This window comes from Ovis canadensis, chromosome 6 (assembly GCF_042477335.2).
Source record: "Ovis canadensis isolate MfBH-ARS-UI-01 breed Bighorn chromosome 6, ARS-UI_OviCan_v2, whole genome shotgun sequence".
Lineage (NCBI taxonomy): Eukaryota > Metazoa > Chordata > Mammalia > Artiodactyla > Bovidae > Ovis > Ovis canadensis.
In genome coordinates, this window is record NC_091250.1 from 36,280,906 (window position 1) to 36,301,012 (window position 20,107).

The 20,107-nt window shown below is 37.8% G+C and overlaps 1 long non-coding RNA gene across 1 annotated transcript; it reads right to left on the reverse strand.

Annotated features, from left to right (window-relative positions):
* Positions 1–1,703: 1,703 nt before the first annotated feature.
* Positions 1,704–19,585, reverse strand: LOC138442098 (uncharacterized). The gene is made up of 3 exons (XR_011257544.1): positions 18,995–19,585; positions 18,792–18,887; positions 1,704–2,768 (listed from the first exon to the last, which is right to left on the reverse strand). It is a non-coding gene; the product is annotated as an uncharacterized lncRNA (long non-coding RNA).
* Positions 19,586–20,107: the final 522 nt, after the last annotated feature.

Below are 20,107 nucleotides of genomic sequence, written 5' to 3' on the forward strand. Positions count from 1 at the left end.
CATGTTAAAGCGAATATTCTAAATACAGAAGTGACTTTTATAATTCTCAGAAGTCCATATAGATAATACTACAATGGAAAGTTTTACAAGATAATTAACAGTTACGTAATTTTGCTTCTTAAAAATTTCATTATACATACAGCATTACGTTAAGCTAAATTTATAAATTTGAAAGTAAAGGATTAAAACAATTATTTGGAAAACAAATCTCTTGAGGAAAAGGTGTTTGTGGGTCTCACAGATGGCTTGGCTTCTGTGAGCTATCTCATGACATGGAAAGGACTTATCTTTTATCTAGGGTCTTTTTCTAAAAGGACAGTTACATTTAGCATTTGAAGTACTCATGGGGTATTTTTTAAATTGATTTAGATATGTTAATATTTGTTTCAAAACCTCACTTAATTTAAAATTATTATAAAAATATAGTCATGATAGAAAATCTGGAAAATATAGATAAATAGAAGAAAATAAAACCAACTACAATTCCATCAGTTAGAGACAGTTGCTGGATATCTGAGTCTTAAAAAATGTGTTTATATCTGTTTTAGTTTGGGCTGCTCTGACAAATCACTATTGACCAGGTCGCTTATAAATAATAGAAGTTTATTATCTCATAGTTTTAGAGGCTAGAAATTTGAGATCAGAGTGCCATCGTGGTCCAGATATGGTGAAGACCCTCTTCCAGGTTGCTTCCCTGATAGCTCAGCTGGTAAAGAATTCTGCTGTAATGCAGGAGACCCCAGTTCAATCCCTGGGTCAGGAAGATCTGCTGGAGAAGGGATAGGCTACCCATTCCAGTATTCTTTGGCTTCCTTTGGGCTCAGCTGGTAAAGAATCTGCCTGCAATGTGGAAGACCTGGGTTCGATCCCTGGGATGGGAAGATCCCCTGGAGAATGGAATGGCTACCCGCTCCAGTATTCTGGCCTGGAGAATTCCATGGACACAGTCCATAGGGTCACAAAGAGTCGGACACAACTGAGTGACTTTCACTTTCTCTTCCAGGTTGCAGTCTGGTGGCTTGTTGCTGTATCTTTACATGGAAAGAGAGGGAACTAGCTCTCTGGGCTCTTATAAGGGCCTTAATCCATGTGAATACTCAACCCTCATGATTTAATTACCTCTCAAATACCATCACATTGGGGGTTAGATTTCAACAAATGGATTTTTGTGGCCCACACACACTCAATCCACAGCAACACCTTTATATACATGTTTAAAGCAAAAACACAGTCACACATTGAAATATTTACTTTTTCAGCGTAGCGATGTATTTTAAACATTTGGCCATAGTACTTAATGTTTCTTCATTTCCTTTTTAACAACCATAGGTTTCATTTGTATGAATAAGCTGCAATTTGTTTAACCAATCTTCTATCATTAACCTTTTAACTTTTTACAAAATTTCACCAGTTATAAATAGTATTTCTACATTTCTGTGGCTCTTTGCACACATCTGTGATTTTGTATAGAAGGAAATTATGGTTCAAAGGCAATAGGCAAAAATATTGGAAATGTTTGATATATATATTGCATATTGCCCGTCAGAAGAAAGTTACAAAATAACATTCCTTCTTCTGATCCTTCAGTGCATATTTCCTTAAGTCTTCAACACTGCTAATTACTTCTCTTAAAAAATTTTTCTAAATTGATAAGACTAAAATGCATATAATTTTACATTTGTTCTTATTTATCTATGATTATATTTTCTTATATTTGTCTATTACTGGCTGTAAAGGTTCCTACTTGAATGTGCAAATGAATGTTGAATTGTTTGTGTTGAATGCTGAACATAAAAAAGATATATGCTGACTTGTTTTCTTACATTTATTGTCAAGTCTTTACTTTTCTCAGCCCCTTTTGTATAGGATCTCACTCAATTCCTTAAGTAGTCATATTTAATTTAATTGATTAATTTTTTATTCAAGTATGGTTGATTTACAACTTTGTGCTGTATAACAAAGTGACTTCGTTTTATACAAACATTCTTTTTTTATACTGTTTTTCATTATGGTTTATCCCAGGAGATTGGATATAGTTTGCTACACTATACAGTAGGACCTTGTTGTTTAACCTCATTAAATGCAATAGTTGGCATCTACCAATACCAAGCCCCTAGTCTATCCTTCCTCCTCCATCTCCCTGCCTTGGCAACTGTGTATCTGTTCTCCATGTCTGTGAGTCTGTTTCTGTTTTGAAGATAGATTCGTTTGTAATGTATTGTAGACTTCACATACAAGTGATATCATATGGTATATGTCTTCTTTGGATTTACTTCACTTGGTATGATAATCTCAAGTTGCATCCATCTTGCTGCAAATGGCATTATTTTGTCCTATTTTATGGCTGAGTAATATTCCATTGTGTATTTGTACCACATCTTCTTTGTCCATTCGTCTGTCAGTGGACAGTTAGCTTGCTTCCATGTCTTTGCTATTGTGAATAGTGCTGCTGTGGACATAGGGATCCATGTATGTTTTTGATTATAGTTTTGTCTATAATATTATAATATAATATTATAGGTTTATGCCCAGGAGTGGGATGGCTGTATCATATAGTAGCAACATATTTAGTTTTACAAGGAACCTCCATACTGATCTCCATAGTAGCTGCACCAACTTGCATTCCCATCAACAGTGTAGAAGGGTTTCGTTTACTCCGCATCCTCTCTGGCATTTGTTATTTGTAGACTTCTTAATGATGGCCATTCTGACTGGCGTCAAGTGGATACCCTTCCTCATCACTTGTATTCAACATAATACTGGAAATCCTAGCCACGGAAGACAAAAGAAAGAAATAAAAGGTATCCAAATGGGAAGGGAAAAGGTAAAATGTCACTATATGCAGATAACATGGTACTGTATACATTAAGCCATAAAGACTCCACAGAAAATTACTCTATCTAGTAAATGGATTCAGCAAAGTAACAGGATACAAGTAACATTCAGAAATTGGTTGCATTTCTTTACACTAACAATGAAAGAACTGAAAGAGAATTAAAAAAAAAAAAAAAACCTTTTAAAATGCACCAAAAAATACCAAGGAATAACTTGACCAAGGAGATGAAAGACATATACTGAGAAATATGAAACATTAATAAAATAGAGAGGATTCAAAGACACACAAAAATATCCCATACTCTTGAACTGGAAGTATTACTATTATTAAAATAGCCATACTACCCAAAGCAATCTACAGATTGAATGTGATCCCTATCAAATTACCTATGACATTTTTCACAGAACTAGAACAAATAATGCAAAAATTTATGTTGGTGTTCAGTCACTAAGTTGTGTCTGACTCTTTGTGACCGCATGGACTGCAGCACTCCAGGCTTCCCTGTCCTTCACTATTTCACAGAGTTTGTTCAAACTCTTGCCCATTGAGTTGGTGTTACCATCCAACCATCTTATCCTCTGTTGCCTCCTTCTCTTCCTGCCCTCAATCTTTCCCAATATCAGGGAATGAGTTGGGTCTTTGCATCAGGTGGGCCAAAGTATTAGAGTTTCAGCATCAGTCCTTCCAATGAATTTTCAGGGTTGATTTCTTTTAGGATTGACTGGTTTGATCTCCTTGCTGTCCAAGGGATTCTCAAGAGTCTTCTCTAACACCACAGTTCAAAAGCATCAATTCTTTGGCACTCAGCCTTCTTTATGATTCATCTCTCACATCCATACATGACTACTGGAAAAGCCATAGCTTTAACTATTAGACTTTTGTTGGCAAAGCAACAAAGGTTGCTTTTTAATACCTTTGTAGGTTTGTCACAGCTTTTCTTCCAAGGAGCAAGTGTCTTTTAATTTAGTGGTTGCAGTCACTGTCTGCAATGATTTTGGAGCCCAAGAAAATAAAGTCTGTCGCTGTTTCCACTTTTTCCCCAACTGTTTGCCATGAAGTGATGGGACCAGATTCCATGATCTTCATTTTTTGAATGTTGAGTTTTAAGCCAGCTTTATCACTCTCTGCTTTCACTTTCATCAGGAGGTTCTTTAGTTCTTCTTTTCTTTCTGTTTTTATATTAGTATCATATGCATATCTGAAGTTACTGATATTTCTTCTAGCAATCTTGATTCCAGCTTGTGCTTCATTCGGCACGGCATTTCCCATGATGCACTCTGCATATAAGTTAAATAAGCAGGGTGACAATATACAGCCTCCTTTCCCAATTTTGAACCAGTCTGTTTTTCATTGTCCGTTTCTAACTGTTGCTTCTCGACCTGCATGCAGGTTTGTCAGGAAACAGATGAGGTAGTCTGGTATTCCCATCTCTAGAAGAATTTTGCACAGTTTGCTGTGATCCACACAGTGAAAAACTTTTACATAGTCAATGAAGCAGAAGTAGATGTTTTTCTGGAATTCTCTCGCTTCTTCTATGATCCAGTGAATGTGGGCATTTTGATCTCTGGTTCCTGTGCCTTTTCTAAATCCAGCTCATACATTTGGAAGTTCTTGATTCACATATTGTTGGAGGCTAACTTGAAGGATTTTGAGCATTACATTGCTAGCATATGAAATGAGCACAGTTGTGGAGTAGTTGGAACATTTTTCGGCATTGCCTTTCACTGGGATTGGAATGAAAACTGAGCTTTCCCAGTCCTGATGCCACTGCTGAGTTTTCTAGATTTGCTGGCATGTTGACTGCAGCACTTTAATAGCATCATTTTTTAGGATTTGAAATACCTCAGCTGGAATTCCATCATCTTCACTAGTTTTTGTTTGTAATAATGCTTCCTAAGGCCCACTTGACTTCACTTGCCAAGATGTCTGGCTCTAGGTGAATGAACACACCAAAATTTTATGTGGGATGATAGAAGATCCAGAATTGCCAAAGCAATTCTGAGGAGAAAAAGCACAAGGCATAACTCTTCCAGACTTCAGACAATACTACAAAGCTGGAGTAATCAAAACAATGTGGTATCAGTACAAAAATAGGCATATGAATTAATGAAGTGAAAGAGAGCCCAGAAATAAACCCACAAATCTATAGACAATTAATCTTCCACAAAGCAGGCAAGAATACAAAATGGATAAAAGATAGTCTCTTTAGCAAGTGGTTATCGGAAAGTTGGACAGCTACAGGTAAATCAATGAAATTAGAATGCACCCTCACACCATGCACAAAAATAAGCTCAAAATGACTAAAGACTTAAACATAAGATATGACACCATAAAACTCCTAGAAGAGAGTATAGGCAAAACATTCTCTGACATAAATCATACCAATGTTTTCTTGGGTCGGTCTCCCAAGGTAGTAGCAAAAGTAAACAAATGGGACCTAATGAAACTTCTAAGCTTTTGCACAGCTAATGAAACAAACAAGCAAAAAAAGACAACCTAGGGACTGGGAGGAAATATTTGCAAATTATGTGACAGACAAGAACTTAATGTCCAAAATATACAAACAGCTCATATAGTTTAACAACAAAAATATTCAATCACAAAATGGGCAAAAGACCTTAATAGACATTTCTCCAAAGAAGATAGAGGGCCAGCGTATGAAAAGATGCTCAGCATCACTAATTATTAAAGCAATGCAAGTCGTATTTTAAATTGGAAGTTCAAATGGTAGCTCAAATTCATGATTTAAGCTAGTAAAGAAAAGTCTTGGTCAAATTCAAACTCTATAAACATACATCACCTCACATTGTTCCTGCACCTTTCCTCTACAGACCAGGTAGGTTCAAAAAGCATAAATATAAATAATGTGATTCATCATTCAGAGCCCTGAAATGGTGAGCAAAAAGGGCTTTTAAAGTTCTGAAGTTCACAACCTAGTTAGTTCACAGAGGAAGAAATTAAAACTTGGTATAATGGAAAACAGTTAGGCTTCAGAGTTAAGAGTTGGGGGTTAGAGTTAGAGTTAGGGGCTTCCCTGGTGGCTCAGATGGTGAAGAATCTGCCTGCAATGCAGGAGACTCAGGTTCAATCCCTGGGTCGCAAAGATCCCCTGGAGAATGAAGTGGCTACCCACTCCAGTATCCTTGCTTGGAGAAGTCCATGGACAGAGGAGCCTGGTGGGATAGAGTCCATAGGGTCTAAAAGAGTTGGGCATGATTGAATGACTAACACTTTTACTTTTTAGAGTTAGGTGCTTTGATTCAAACCTGGATCCTGCAACTTTTCAAACGTAAAGAGAAGGAAAATACACTCAGACTCTTGCAGTTTATAGTTTTGCTATCTCAAACACAGTTAACGTTAGCTAGTTCACTTAGATGACTGTAAGGTCAGTTCCTTTCCTGCCCTTCAGTGTCTTACCTGAGGTCACTTAACTGGTAAACTGGACAGAGCAGATTAGAGCTTTTGTCCCTTGGTTCTTTTTCATATGCTCTGTTCACTATATCCTGACTCCTTTTCCATTTAAGGATTTTGAAGTCTGACCTATTAGGGTACACCATTTTAATTAGACTAGAATGGAACAAAGTTGTGGCAAATACTTCTTTGGTTGACTGAGTCTTAAATGCCTTCCAGCCAAAGACCACCAGAAACATACCTGTGATTGAACAAATTGGATTTAGTAACATATGACAGGAAGAAGGCCCACAAACCATGGGAAATGTCAGGCATTTCAGTAAAAGGTATTTGAAAGGATTCTCATGGGATGGGGACACACACTAGGGAACTTTGGGGGAGGGTTTTAAAAAGTGGCTTTGTTATGGATTACATGCTTTTGGGAATTGAGGATAAGCCAATAATTAGATATTTTTAAAATCTTATAAGATGGACAAAATAAAATGAGGCTAAAGCTATGGTTGGGAAAGGAGTGACAAGGCTTCAGATTAGGGTGTGGAGATATTTGGAATATTTGTGGTTTGTACAATGGCCTTGTTTCTGTGCTTAGAAGATTATGGACTCATCTTGTTTTTCTCACTTCATCTTGATAGCTGGTGATTTAGAAGCTGGTTTGTGGTCAACAGAAGAATACCAAGGCCTAGTATGAGTGCTGCAATAACTTTTCACAATGTTAAGGTTCAGCTGCGAATGTTAGGTTGATTTCTGGGTGTCAGAAGCTTTTCTTGTTCTCTTTGTCCCCTTTCTCTCTTTTCCTCACCTGTAGGCCAGCGATGACTCTGGGGCAAAATTCTGGTCAATGAAAAACAAACATGTTCTGGGAGCTTCCTCATATAGTGTTTACTTTAGATATTGGCACTGCCTCTTCTCAGTCTTCCATCTTCCTTTTTCATGGTGGAAGAGGGATATGATTGCTGAAGCTGCAGCAACCTTTTTGTAATTATGAGTAATTACAAGGAAATCTCAGGGTCTTTTCCACCATTGATCTACTGATTTAGTTCAGCATTGGTAATTCTGGATTTCTCAGTATGGGAAAAAAAATATTCCCCAATTTTTAAAAAAAAGCCACTCTAGTTAGACTGTTTTTTACCTGTAGCTGAAAGTATTCCTAAAACGTTAGATATTCATGTCCGTTATTTACTGAATTAGACACTCTTCTAGTAGCCAAATATTTATGATGGCTCAGAGCACATTCCATTTGGAAATAGAGCTTGGCAATCCATTCCCCCCACCCCCATGTTTTTTAAATTAGGCTTATGTTAGGTGAATAAATTATTGTTCTTTCTGCTTCATAAGGTTTGTCATTATTACTTCATTCAGATGCAATTGTTTTCTTGGTTTGAGACACCTGCATAAAAATGAAAGCTTTAGAAACCTTCCAGATCAAGTTCAGCAGGAAGAAGAGGATGCATTTGTAGACTTGATTATTGAAAGGGTGAATATAAATGTAAACCTAATTGCTGGATAATTGTAACTTCACTATTGCAATTTGTAGGTCCCTATAGCCTTTGTGATTTGTTAAACTTAATGTGTTGGTTGTTTTAATGATCATTGACTTAGAGGTGGAAAAAACTCCTCTCCTCCTAGGGGGATAATTCCCTGGTTACTCTACCACTGTGGTTATCACATTAGACTCCATCGCACAGAATCAATGCCCACTGGAAAACTGCTAATGTATTGGGAGGTGGGAATAAGAAAGAGTTTATGACCATTAATATTCTGTGTGCAGGAAAGCTAAACCACCATGCTAGTAGGAATCCAATGTCTGCTGGATGCTAGGTGAGAGTTCTTAATAAAAGTGGAAATGTTCAGGAAAACTTCATGTGCTGACAGCTACGATTTGTCTCTTGAAAATTATGTTCCTGTGGTTGGAATAAATTTTACTGTAGCAGACAACTGATAATTATTCTACACATGTTTCTGACTGATCTCTGCACCCTGCACATAGTAGGTACAAAATAGTTGTTCAAGAATTGTTTGAAAATGTATTAAAATGTACCTTTGCATGATGGTTCCATAATAGTGACAGTAATAATTTATCAAAATATTCTCTATAACTAGTAAATTATTTAGCAGATCACCATTTATATATTACAGATATATGACCAAGTAAAATATGTTAATGTTCACTGTTGTGAATATAAAATATCCAGATGCAGGGAAATTAGTAATCGATAAGAAGAATTCTTGTCTACTTAGTTAACTGGAATATGAATCTTGCATGGAGTGCTTGGCTATACCAGGAAAATGTGTCAGTGCATGAAACAGACTAGTGGCTGTCTTTTTCAAGAAAATGGTAACAATAAATTACAACAAAATAGTTTCACAAGGTATATTTAACATGTATTTCATAAACATTTGAAATGCTTATAAAAAGACTGATGTTTTTCCTCTAGTTCTTATAGGCAGATGAAATAAATCTATCCAAATAAAATTATTCATATAATTTAATACACTGCATGTTATGCGTTGTAGGTATATGTTGAAGTTTATGGGTACTGTACACCTTCATGCATGTTTAGTAAATTGCAGAAATTTCCTAACAGAGGTACGTGCAGAATCCTGGTTCCGTGATAGCCATATTCAGTATGTCATTATGCAGGCTTCTCAGAGTTGCTCTCCATTTTGTTACTCCAAGAAGTATGCTCTTTGAAAAGAATAAGAGATCTATGCTGGAAAAGATATTGCAAACAGTTTAGAGGCTGGTCTGTTTTTCTTATTTTGGGATTTTTATTGTGCTGTCAATTTTCCTGCAGAAAACTTAATTCAAATTCTGGTGAAGTATGTGTTTTGATGAATTGATTTTGAGAGAATGAATGAATGAATGCATGAAAGAGAATTCTCAGCATTTATTTAAAAGCAAGTTTACTAGGAACTTCGCTTTGAATTTGTTGAAAGCCATAATTAGGGCAGCGAAGGGACAGTTGCGATTCATTGTTAACAACTACTAGTTTGGATATATATACTCCACAGTAAAGAGAGGAGGGAGCCTGGGAGTGACCTTATTTTCTGGAATAATATTTGAGATCACTTTTAGGGGAGAAGTGGGAGTTTTCCAGATGATCAAAGAATAGGGAGGGCAGAACAGTTTTCTACTGTAGCTAGTGACATTCTTAAAACAGGCCATGGCATCTGAGAAATCTGATGACATTTTATCAGGACTCCTAAGGCCTTTATTTTTTTTCTTTTTCTGGCAGAGAGAAATGTCAAGAGGTGAGCTTCCCTGGTGGCTCAGACTGTAAAGAGTGTGCCTACAATGTGAAAGACCTGGGTTTAATCCCTAGGTTGGAAAGATCCCCTGGAGAAGGAAATGGCAACCGACTCCAGTATTCTTGCCTGGAAAATCCCCTGGACAGAGGAGCCTGGCGGGCTGTGGTCCATGGAGTCCTAAAGAGTTGGACACGACTGGGCAACTAACATTTTTTTTTTTTTTCAAAGCCTTTTTTTTTTTTTTCTCTCTTTCTGGCAGAGAGAAATGTCAAGAGATGGTATGTAGGCTGTTCAGCATTAGACTGTGCAGACATTGAATGACTTGGGAGAGTTTAGACTGTATTCTGTAGTCTCTGTACTGCTAAGCATCGAAGCAGGAAGCGTGTCTGCCTTATTCAGGGCAGCAGTCTTGGTGACGGGAGGGTGTCTGACACATTGTAATTGTTTAGTGTGTATTAAGTGAATGAATGAGGAGCCAATAAAGAATTCAAAGAAAAGGAGCAACCAATTAAGATTTAAATGTTGGGGCCGTCACTGATAGCAGTAAGAACCGAGAAGTGAAGTATGCATTTATTTTCTATTACTACTGTAAAATATTACTGCAAACTTAGTGGCTTAAAACTACACAAATGTATTGTTTTACAGTTCTTTGGGTCAGAAGTCTGACACCTGTCTCACTTGCCTAGTATCAAGGGCTTGGCAGGGCTGTGTTCCTTTCTGGAGGAGAATCCATTTCCTTGCTCTTTCAGCTTCTAGAAGCTGTCTGCATTCTTGGCTCATGGCCCCCTTCCTTCAAACACATTGCCTCTCTTGGACCCTTCCTCCATCTTCCTATCTCTCTGACTTTCATTCAGAAAGGTTCTTCATTTTTAAGGGTCCATGTGATTATATTGAACCCACTTTGGATAATCCAAGAGACTCTCCCCTGTAAGATTCTTAACCTTAAAAACATTTGCAAAAGTCCCTGTTGCTGTGTAACGTAACGCATTCACAGGTTCTGGAGAATAGGATGTGGACATATCTGGGAAGATGTTATTTTGCCAATGACAAGAGGCATTAAGGCCGTTCATAGGACAGGGCTTGATATAGGAGACCAGTTAGGAGGAAGGTTGTGACAGGGATAAAGATAGTTCACTAAGCTATTTCACTTTTCCTCTTTGGCAGAAAGGCTGGCTACATTTGGCACCTTGTTTTGCACTTAAAAATGATTAAGTTCTGATCAATAGGGTTATGTCGACCTCCTCCAGGCCTGACTCATAAAACACCTCCTACTCAATCCTCCATGCTGTTTCTTTTCTCTCATCTGTTGGCTGGATGAAGAGGGATCCAGTCTGCTCTCTGAGGCCCTGAGGGGTGGTAGGGTGTCTAGCTAGAAGCAGCTGGGTTCCTTTGTAGAGCAGAGACCACCCCCAACCAAACACCCGCACCATGATTTGCATGATAAAGAACACCTCTGTTATGTTAGCCTCTGAAAGTGGGAAGCGTTTGCTAAGGTAGCCTATCCTGACTAATACTGAAATTTGTGCCATTTCAAATTTGTAACAGTGGGGTGCTTCTTGACAGCAACAAATGTGGCACTGACTCCTGCTTGGTCAGTGAGGGCCCTAGTATTAGGGGCTTGAAATACAGTAGCTCATGTTCTGAAGGGGAAACATCTTGGATAATCTGATGTTTGGAATAACTTGAAAGGCAAGATTTATGCCTAAAAATCTTAAAACTTTAGGATAGTGATTCTTACCCTTGCCTCTATAGTAGAGTCACTTGGAGGATTTAATAAAACTATCCATGCTTGGACCTGCTTCCAGAGATTCTGATTTAATTGCTCAGTGTGTATATGTTGGGGGAGGGGAAAGGATACTGGTTTTATTTTAACTGTTTTCCAGGTGATTTCTAATGTGCACCCGGGCTTGAGAACCAAAGCTCTGGAACAGGGGTCAACACACATTTTCCATGAAGGCAAACTACTAAATGTTTTGGGATTTGGGGAGCAATATCATCTCTCTTATAAATATTCAGCTCTGCCATTACAGCATAAAAGCAGCCGTGACAACATGGAAGTACATGGGTGTGCCTGTGTGCCAATAAAACTTTATTTACGTAACAGGCAAGTAACTGGATTTGACCTGTGGGCTGTATGGTCCCTTCTCTAGGACCAAGATTCTCAAATGTTTTCTTCTCAGCGCTTCTTCACCCTTTGAAAAACTTTTGAGGATCCCCAAAGCTTTTGCTTGTGGGTTATATATAGCAGGAATTACCATCTTAAAATTGAAGTTAAAAAATACTAATGAATCAAAAATAGTCATAAATCCATTATGTTAATGTAAGCAATATTTTTATGATAACTGTGCTTCCAAAAAATTTATCGAAAAGAATGGCATTTTCTTTTTCACAAAACTGTACTGTCTAGCTTAACAGAAGGCAGCTCGATTCTCATTTGTTTCTTCACTCTATTGTGATATGTCATTTTAACTGAAGTATATAAAGAAAGTCTGACCTCACAGAGATGTATATATATTTCTTGTTAGAAGACCAACCTCCTTCTTTTAAAGGAATATTTTAATAGCCTTTTCAGATAATTGTAGATATTCTTGGATACCACCTAGTAATTCAATAGGTGATAATTTGTTAAAAGTTGATTGCAAGGTGGAATCTTGAAATCATATCAATGAACTTTTCACATGCTTATAACATTAAAATTGGTTGGTATGATTGCACTTTAAAGGAGTCATTTACCTACATATGTTTTAAAGGTATCTTGCATTGGTTACTTAGAAAATATTGTTTCCTTGAGTTTTATCACTGGTATACTTCATTATATTGTATTTTAAAAATCACATTTGCTAATATCACTTACTGGTCTGTTCAGAAAAGTCTTTAAGAATTCAGAAGTTGTCAAGCTCATGGTACAAGTTTTCCAAAATTCTAATTTTCACTTGAAAGCTGAAGTTTTATCATTGTCAACAAATAGTGTCAGGTTGTTCGCCTTCAAGTGACAGGCTCACTTCATTTATTTTCAAGAAAATGACTGTCAAATACCTGAGTCTAAGTAACCATATTTTGTTTATCACTTGTTCTCTCAAGTGAAAATAGTGTTCCACAAAAAAAGAGATAGTTCAGTTCGCAACTCAAACAATCGCACACTGCTTTTCCTCAAGACAAACATTGAATTCAGGTATGCAGCAGAAGTCGTGTGTGTGTGTGTTTTCCTTCCGGTCTCACAGAATATTTAGGACTTGTTCTCCAGGACTGAGATTTAATAAAGTGAATAATTTTTACTGTTTCAAGTACATTTCAAGATGAAACTGGCTTTTAAAAAATCAACTGAGTACATGAAAAGATAGGATGCAATGTTCAATCAATGATACAATACAATGATACAGTTTGATGATATTGTTTTGATTTGTGTTAAATATCAACAGCTTTACATGAGGTCACTTTGGTAGTATCTGTGGGAATGTCAACACAGTGAAAAAAGAAAATAACCTCTTAGTATTATGAAAGTATTTTTGACGTAGTGGATCCACTAAAAGGGGTCTCTGGCATTCTTAAGGTTGGGCAGAGCACACTTTGAAACCTCTGCATTAGGGGATGTGCTTTAAAGACAGTCTGTGTTAGTGTATGATAGCTATTATTGGCTGCCTTTGGTAAGGTGTTTCATAAAAGGCATGAACCCAAAAGAATTGGCCAGTTATCAAGCTGAACAGAAAATGATGGAGCCCAAAGACTTGCAGTGAAAAATGGCTGGAAAGTCAATTGCTTCCAGATCCCAAATAGAGCCACAAAAGGTCAGTAGAACTTCCTAGTTGGACAACATGATTTACTTCCATGGAAAAGGTTAGAATAAGGGTGTGTCCTTGCAGGAAGAAATCATCAAAATAGCTGCAGTTAAGGAGAGAGGGGGCGAGAGGAGAATTAAACCTGAGCATTATAGATGGAAGCAAATACAACAGAAACCTATCAAGATTTTGAAGAACTTGTATTGTCAAGAAGTGCTGAACATCAGACTAAAAACTCTTGGAGCTGTAAAATCACCTTTTGGCTTTCAAACTTTTGAGAACATTCATTTCAGTTGTGTCCAAAGGGAAGAAATAGACAATAAGAACTCCTAAAAGCTAAGGAAAAGGAGTATACCAAGGCTGTATATTGTCACCCTGCTTATTTAACTTCTGTGCAGAGTACATCATGAGAAGCGCTGGGCTGGAAGAAGCACAAGCTGGAATCAAGATTGCCCGGAGAAATATCAATAACCTCAGATAAGCAGATGACACCACCCTTATGGCAGAAAGTGAAGAAGAGCTAAAAAGCCTCTTGTTGAAAGTGAAAGAGGAGAGTGAAAAAGTTGGCTTAAAGCTTAACATTCAGAAAACTAAGATCATGGCATCTGGTTCCATCACTTCATGGGAAATAGATGGGGAAACAGTGGAAATAGTGTCAGACTTAATTGTTTTGGGGCTCCAAAATCACTGCAGATGGTGATTGCAGCCATGAAATTAAAAGACGCTTACTCTTTGGAAGAAAAGTTATGACCAACCTAGATAGCATATTGAAAAGCAGAGACATTCCTTTGCCAACAAAGGTCCATCTAGTCAAGGCTATGGTTTTTCCATTGGTCATGTATGGATGTGAGAGTTGGACTGTGAAGAAAGCTGAGCACCGAAGAATTGATGCTTTTGAACTGTGGTGTTGGGGAAGACTCTTGAGAGTCCCTGGGACTGCAAGGAGATCCAACCAGTCCCTTCTAAAGGAGATCAGTCCTGGGTGTTCCTTGGAAAGACTGATGCTAAAGCTGAAATTCCAATACTTTGGCCACCTCATGCAAAGAGTTGACTCACTGGAAAAGACTCTGATGCTCGGAGGGATTGGGGGCAGGAAGAGAAGGGGACGACAGAGGATGAGATTGCTGGATGGCATCACCAACTCGATGGACTTGAGTTTGGGTGAACTCTGGGAGTTGGTGATGGACAGGGAGGCCTGGCGTGCTGCAATTCATGGGGTTGCAAAGAGTCAGATGCGACTGAACTGAACTGAAAAGCTAAGGACCAATGAGGAAATTATTTTCAGAGAGCAGAATTAAAGTTTAACCAAGTAACTCACCCTCTCTCCATGGTAGGGCACTTCCTAAGGCCTTCCAAGTAGGGTTTCAGAATTGTCATGTGCTAATGAACACTGTGCATCTCCCGGTATTACATACCCATTTTGAAATGGGAGTTTTAATTATATTTTTTTACATCTGTGGTCCACTACTGTATTTAGGCTAATCCCATAACTGAATTCTACCTTCCCTTCTCTCAGTCATTTGCCAATTATGGTGGGGGAGGGGGATGTTGGTCTGGTGGGGGATTCCTCTAGGAGGTGGTGTGGCTTCTAGACAGAAGAAACCTAGTCACCCAAATGGAGCAGATCTTATCCAACCATTTGCACTGGATTGTAACATGAGCAAAGAAAAAAAAAAATTCTTTACTGTGCTAAAGCACTGAGACTTTTGTTATAATCCTTGTTACAAATGTTCTTTGTTGCAATATTTAGACTACTGTGAATAATGCAGAGGCCATTCTATTAATCTAAACTTGTGGCCTTGATTACTATAGTAGTGACATAAAGAATAAGAAGCAATAGCATAGTTTAATGGTAGAATCAATGTTTTTGTAGACCAGGGACTGTGAGAGCAGAATAAAGGGGAAAGAGAGGTCTAACTTCTTATCTTGGGTTGAAGTGGATGGAAGTTTGGACGGTACTCCTAGGACAATCCAATGAAGTTGTCTGACAGGCAGAGACAATTTGGAGACAAAGAGCTTGGGACAGAGGTCTGAACATGAGGCACAGGGGAAAGAGTCATGGTGGATAGAATTTGTTGGGAAGATAGTTCAGCGGGAGAAGAGCACAGAGGTCATTTAATTAACAATATAGAGAGAATAGTCTATCAAACAAGAGTGATAATGAACAATAAGGAAGGGAGAAAATGGCAGAAAGTGGTAGATCAAACTGTTTTCTCATTTGGTTTCTGGGAAGACTGATGAAATGGTTGAGTCAAATATTACAAAGATATTAAATATGATAAGAGCTAAATATTAACTTTTAAAGCTAAGCGTACTGGTGAACTTCATGAAGATAATTTTAAAGGAGCATTGATGTAAAATTCATACCATTTTAGGATAAGTGTCTTATGATTTTATGGATGAAAATGCAGACTGAAGATGTTAGATCATGACCAAAGTCCACAGCACATGTTGGAGCTTGGCTTGGTTCTTTTGCCTATCCGGTACCACAGCCCACGCTCCTTCATTCTTCCAAACTGAACCAGAAAAGGGCACTTCATTAAGATGCTGATTCAGATATAATTTTTAAAGCATGATAAAATAGAAGGTTTCTAACAATCATAAGGATCAATATGTATTTTCAGAGAGAAATGTGTAGGGAGGTTGCTAATTCTTATAGTTCCCAAGAAAGGGTTTTCCTCTTCCCTCCCTCTTATTTCTCTTAAGTTGATTATATTGTCAACTGGAGTTAAATTGTATAATATGGGTATATCAGTGTCATATTTTTAAAAATAGGGTTTTTTTTTCAGTTTTAGAACACAGGGTGTACCATATGCTGAAATAACTTTTTCCTAAAGCTATAATATCTAAGTAAGTTGACTGACAAACTGTTCTCTCTCTAAAGTCTTTATAAAACTTAATTAGCAAGATCAAAGGCTACAAAAGTTTAACAGCCACCTTCACATTTACCAGATGCCTTGTTAGTAATTTTGTATTTAAGGTATAATCTCTAAACAAGCCAAAAATGGAGCCAAATGTTTTTTAGGAGATAGTTATTATAATTTTTTTCTTTAATAAACTTAATAGAAACCCCTAAATGCTGTCATAGAGCACTATTCAAAATAAGCTCCTTAGCAAAATAAATGAAAGACATGTAGAAACCTGAAGAAGCATTTATTCCTGAGAGCCAAGATGTCTGCAAATCTTGTGTAGGTAAATCTCACTTTCTTTCATTTCATAAAGAAATTTTGTGTGAAATGAAGGCAAGTAATTGGCATCACTTGAATCCATTATTCATTAAATTTTACTATTTTGTACAAAGGAAACTTTCTTGGCATGTACTGATTTCCTAATCTGGAATGCCAGCTAAAATATTTTCATTAAGATGTACTATTTTTAGCAGTAAAGAACCTTCCAATTTGGGACTCAGCACATTCAATTTGGAGTATACATAAAGTCAAGAATAAATACAGTCAGCATTCTTAAACATAAACCTTGATACTGCCTTACTTCAGTTGCAGTTTTGGATAGCATAATTGAGTATTATTTATCCCCTTTGCTTTTCTATAGCAACTACTTCTGTGCAACTTAGGTGTTGGGTTGAAATGCCTTAGTAGAATAGAAAAGAAGTATTTATACTTTTTCTGAAGGTTGTGTTGTAATGATGAGGAATGGAGAAATGGCCTGTCTTGTATGAAAGACTAAAAATATATCTCTTTATATGTGTACAAATGTGTGCACCTACATGGGTGATGCATGTCCCATTTTAAAGACATTAAGTCTCATCAGATTACCCACATGCTCTTAAAACAGAGTGGCAGATGATAATCTCATTTTAAAATGTGTTAATTGTGAGGAAACAATTTAAAAAGGAAAAAGAAATATGCGGTCACATCTTCAAAAATCTGTATTATTTTTAAATTGCACATGTGGATCTTAGTAAAATATTAGTAGAAAAATGTAGCTGTCAGATAACTATTATACATGCTATATAAGAGTTAGGGTAGCAGGGTATACTTCTCATTTTAAGAGACAGTATTTTGAAACTCAAACTGCCACATAGGAAATCTAAACAACCCCCTCCCTCCCAAAACAAACCTGAAACAGTTTATGAAAAAACTAAGCCAAGATTATTTTTGTTTCCAAACCAAGCTTATTTCTTTAGCAATGTTAAAACATTTTTCTTGGTTGTTCTCATCAAGACTAAAATGTATGCTGGTCTAACAATGAATTCAGATGGTCCCAAAACTTCTGTACTTATGAAATTGAGTATCTGAAGAGGTCTAAATTTTACAGAATGTTTTCAGAGTCTGCTGTATTATATGCTGGCATCACGGCTTCTGAATCTCTTGCCAAGTGTCAAGACTGTTTAATACAACTTATAAAACCAGTGAAAACAGAAAATTTCACATTTTAAGCTACATATTCCTAAAATATTTGAACAATAAACATGTTTTGTGTGGAGATGAAACAGTAAGGCTGAAACTTTGGTTTTTAAAATTGAAATAGTTGTCTTTTGCAGTATCAGTTATATACAGTAAAAGTGAACTATTTGGTGATTTTATAATACTAATTGTATACATCCATTCATTGATTGTGACAGGTTATTATACTTATATTCCTACATGTATAACAAATGGTTAGCTGCTTAACATTGTCTGGCATTTCAGGACTAATTCTTAATGTCCCTCTGAAGTGAGACCATTTGTAGCATATACACAGCAAAAGAAAAACAAAACAAAAAGTATGTCAATGAATAACAAAAGCTACTATTTAACTGGGTTGGGATCAAAGGTTGTTAGTGCTGTTGACCCATTACTATCTGAAAAAACCCCAAAATGTCAGGCTGACCTCTCTGTCATGACTGGGTGAATACCGAGTGTCAGTGGTTTGTTCTGGGTGCACATCCAAGCATTTGGATGTCTGTCCCACATTTTTAGTTAAGAGTTCTCTTCTTCTATTAACATAGTTTAGAAAACCATAAGAGTGACTTTCATAGACCACTCGTGGTTCTATTTTTATCATATTAAAGAAATGAAAGCAGCCCATTTTTTGGAAGGTACTTCCTTAAGTTCACATGGGGTTGAAGTATGTCAGTTATTTATGAATTGCTGTTGATAGCAGGTATACAAATACTGTGAATTCAGAACTTGAGAGATAGGAAATAAATTATTATGGGCTGTGACACACTCTGTGAAAGGCAGAAATGGGTAATGTGGAGATAGTAACGGGGGCAGAGGGGAGAAGAAGGGCCAAGAAGAATCTCTCTCAGAAGGTAGCATATACACTGTGGTCTGAAGGATGAAAAGTCATAGGAAGGGCTAGGAAAAGAGCCTTCTAGGGAGAGAAAACTGAAAGCCTAGGACTACGCAGGAAGGAGGGTAGCTGAAAGTCCGCTAGAAAGGATCTGTCTGACTTAGAAGATCTTGTATCTAACGGAGAATTCCCTGAGATCAAGCAGGAGAGCCTAGGTTATGCCACAGTAACTAACCGTCCCCTCTGTCAGCCGCTCTAATTAACCAGATGGATTTCTCACTCACTCAGTCTGCCTGTTGCAGGTTGGCCAGCGCGCTGGTCCGCCTCCTTCTCACTCCACGACGCACGCTGACAGATCAGTCACTATCCGCAACGCAGCACTTACAGTGGCAGAGTCAAAAGAGAAAGCATTGCACATTGAGTATAGGCTCTTAAGGCTTCCACACACATCACTTCCACTCTCATTTCATTGGTCAAAGACACTAACCTCAAATCACAAAGAAGTGTAATTCTCCAGCGTCCCCAGAAGAGGAGTGGAACTGGGAGTGTTGATGAGCAGAGAACTATCTCCTCCGAGAAGTCCCTGAACAAGCTGGAATTTTATGTAGAAGTGTGTGTGTGTGTGTTTGTGTGTGTCTGACACAATAACAATTAAAAACTGCTGGACCAGTTGAAACTGTCATGTAAACAACTAATTGCCATACAAGGCAATTTGCAGCATGAGTGAGAGGCTGAAATGATTAAAGAATTGTGGGTTTGTTTATATGCATGCAAGCGTATGCATGGTGATGAGGAAAGAAGTTGGGCAAATTTGTAGACCGAAGGGTAGAAGCCAGAGAGCACGGAGTGATGGATCAAAGACTAACATGTGAAGGGAAATGACTGATGTCATGAGGTCCCCACAAGATGGCTGAGGAGATGTGTCCAATGTCTTATAGAAGTGCCAACTTGGAGGATGAGGAAAGATGACTCTTCTCTGATTTAGGAGGAAGGGAGGGAAAAGATGGGCACCCCGGTGGGTGTCAGGCAGGCTGCAGGCAGAAGGGAAAGAGAGGGCTTCTGTTTTGTTTTTGAGAATGAGGGGATCTCTGAGCATGTTGAAAGGTTAGGACAGCTGTAGGGAAATCTGAAACGGAGCTGAGTCGGGACAAACACAAGGAGTGCCAGTAGCCCTGGGGGCCCAGCCACTGCTGGGGATCATAGACTTGTTGCTGTGCCAGTAAATAGAATTATGGGATTTTTCTTTCCCTGCCCAGCTGCCTGGAAGCAGGAGTGGAGAGTTAGCGGTAGAAGTGACCCAGGGCTGGGGATTGGCAGAGCAGGTGCAGCAATATGTTTTGCTGATAATCTGAAGTTTAAGACTCTCTGGTTAGGGAAAAAGGACTACTTCTTTCACAAAAATCAGTCAGTCAAGAATGGCGAGAAGCAGGTTTACAATTATAGTTACTCTTTGTGAGTTGTAATCCTCAATCCCGGTATGATTTGTTTTGAGCTGACAGCAGATAGAACTGTCTAGTCATGTGGTGGAAGGTAAGTGGCATAGCTCATCCCTCACTGTTTAAGTAAAATTAATCATGCTGCAGCCACCTAAAATTTTATG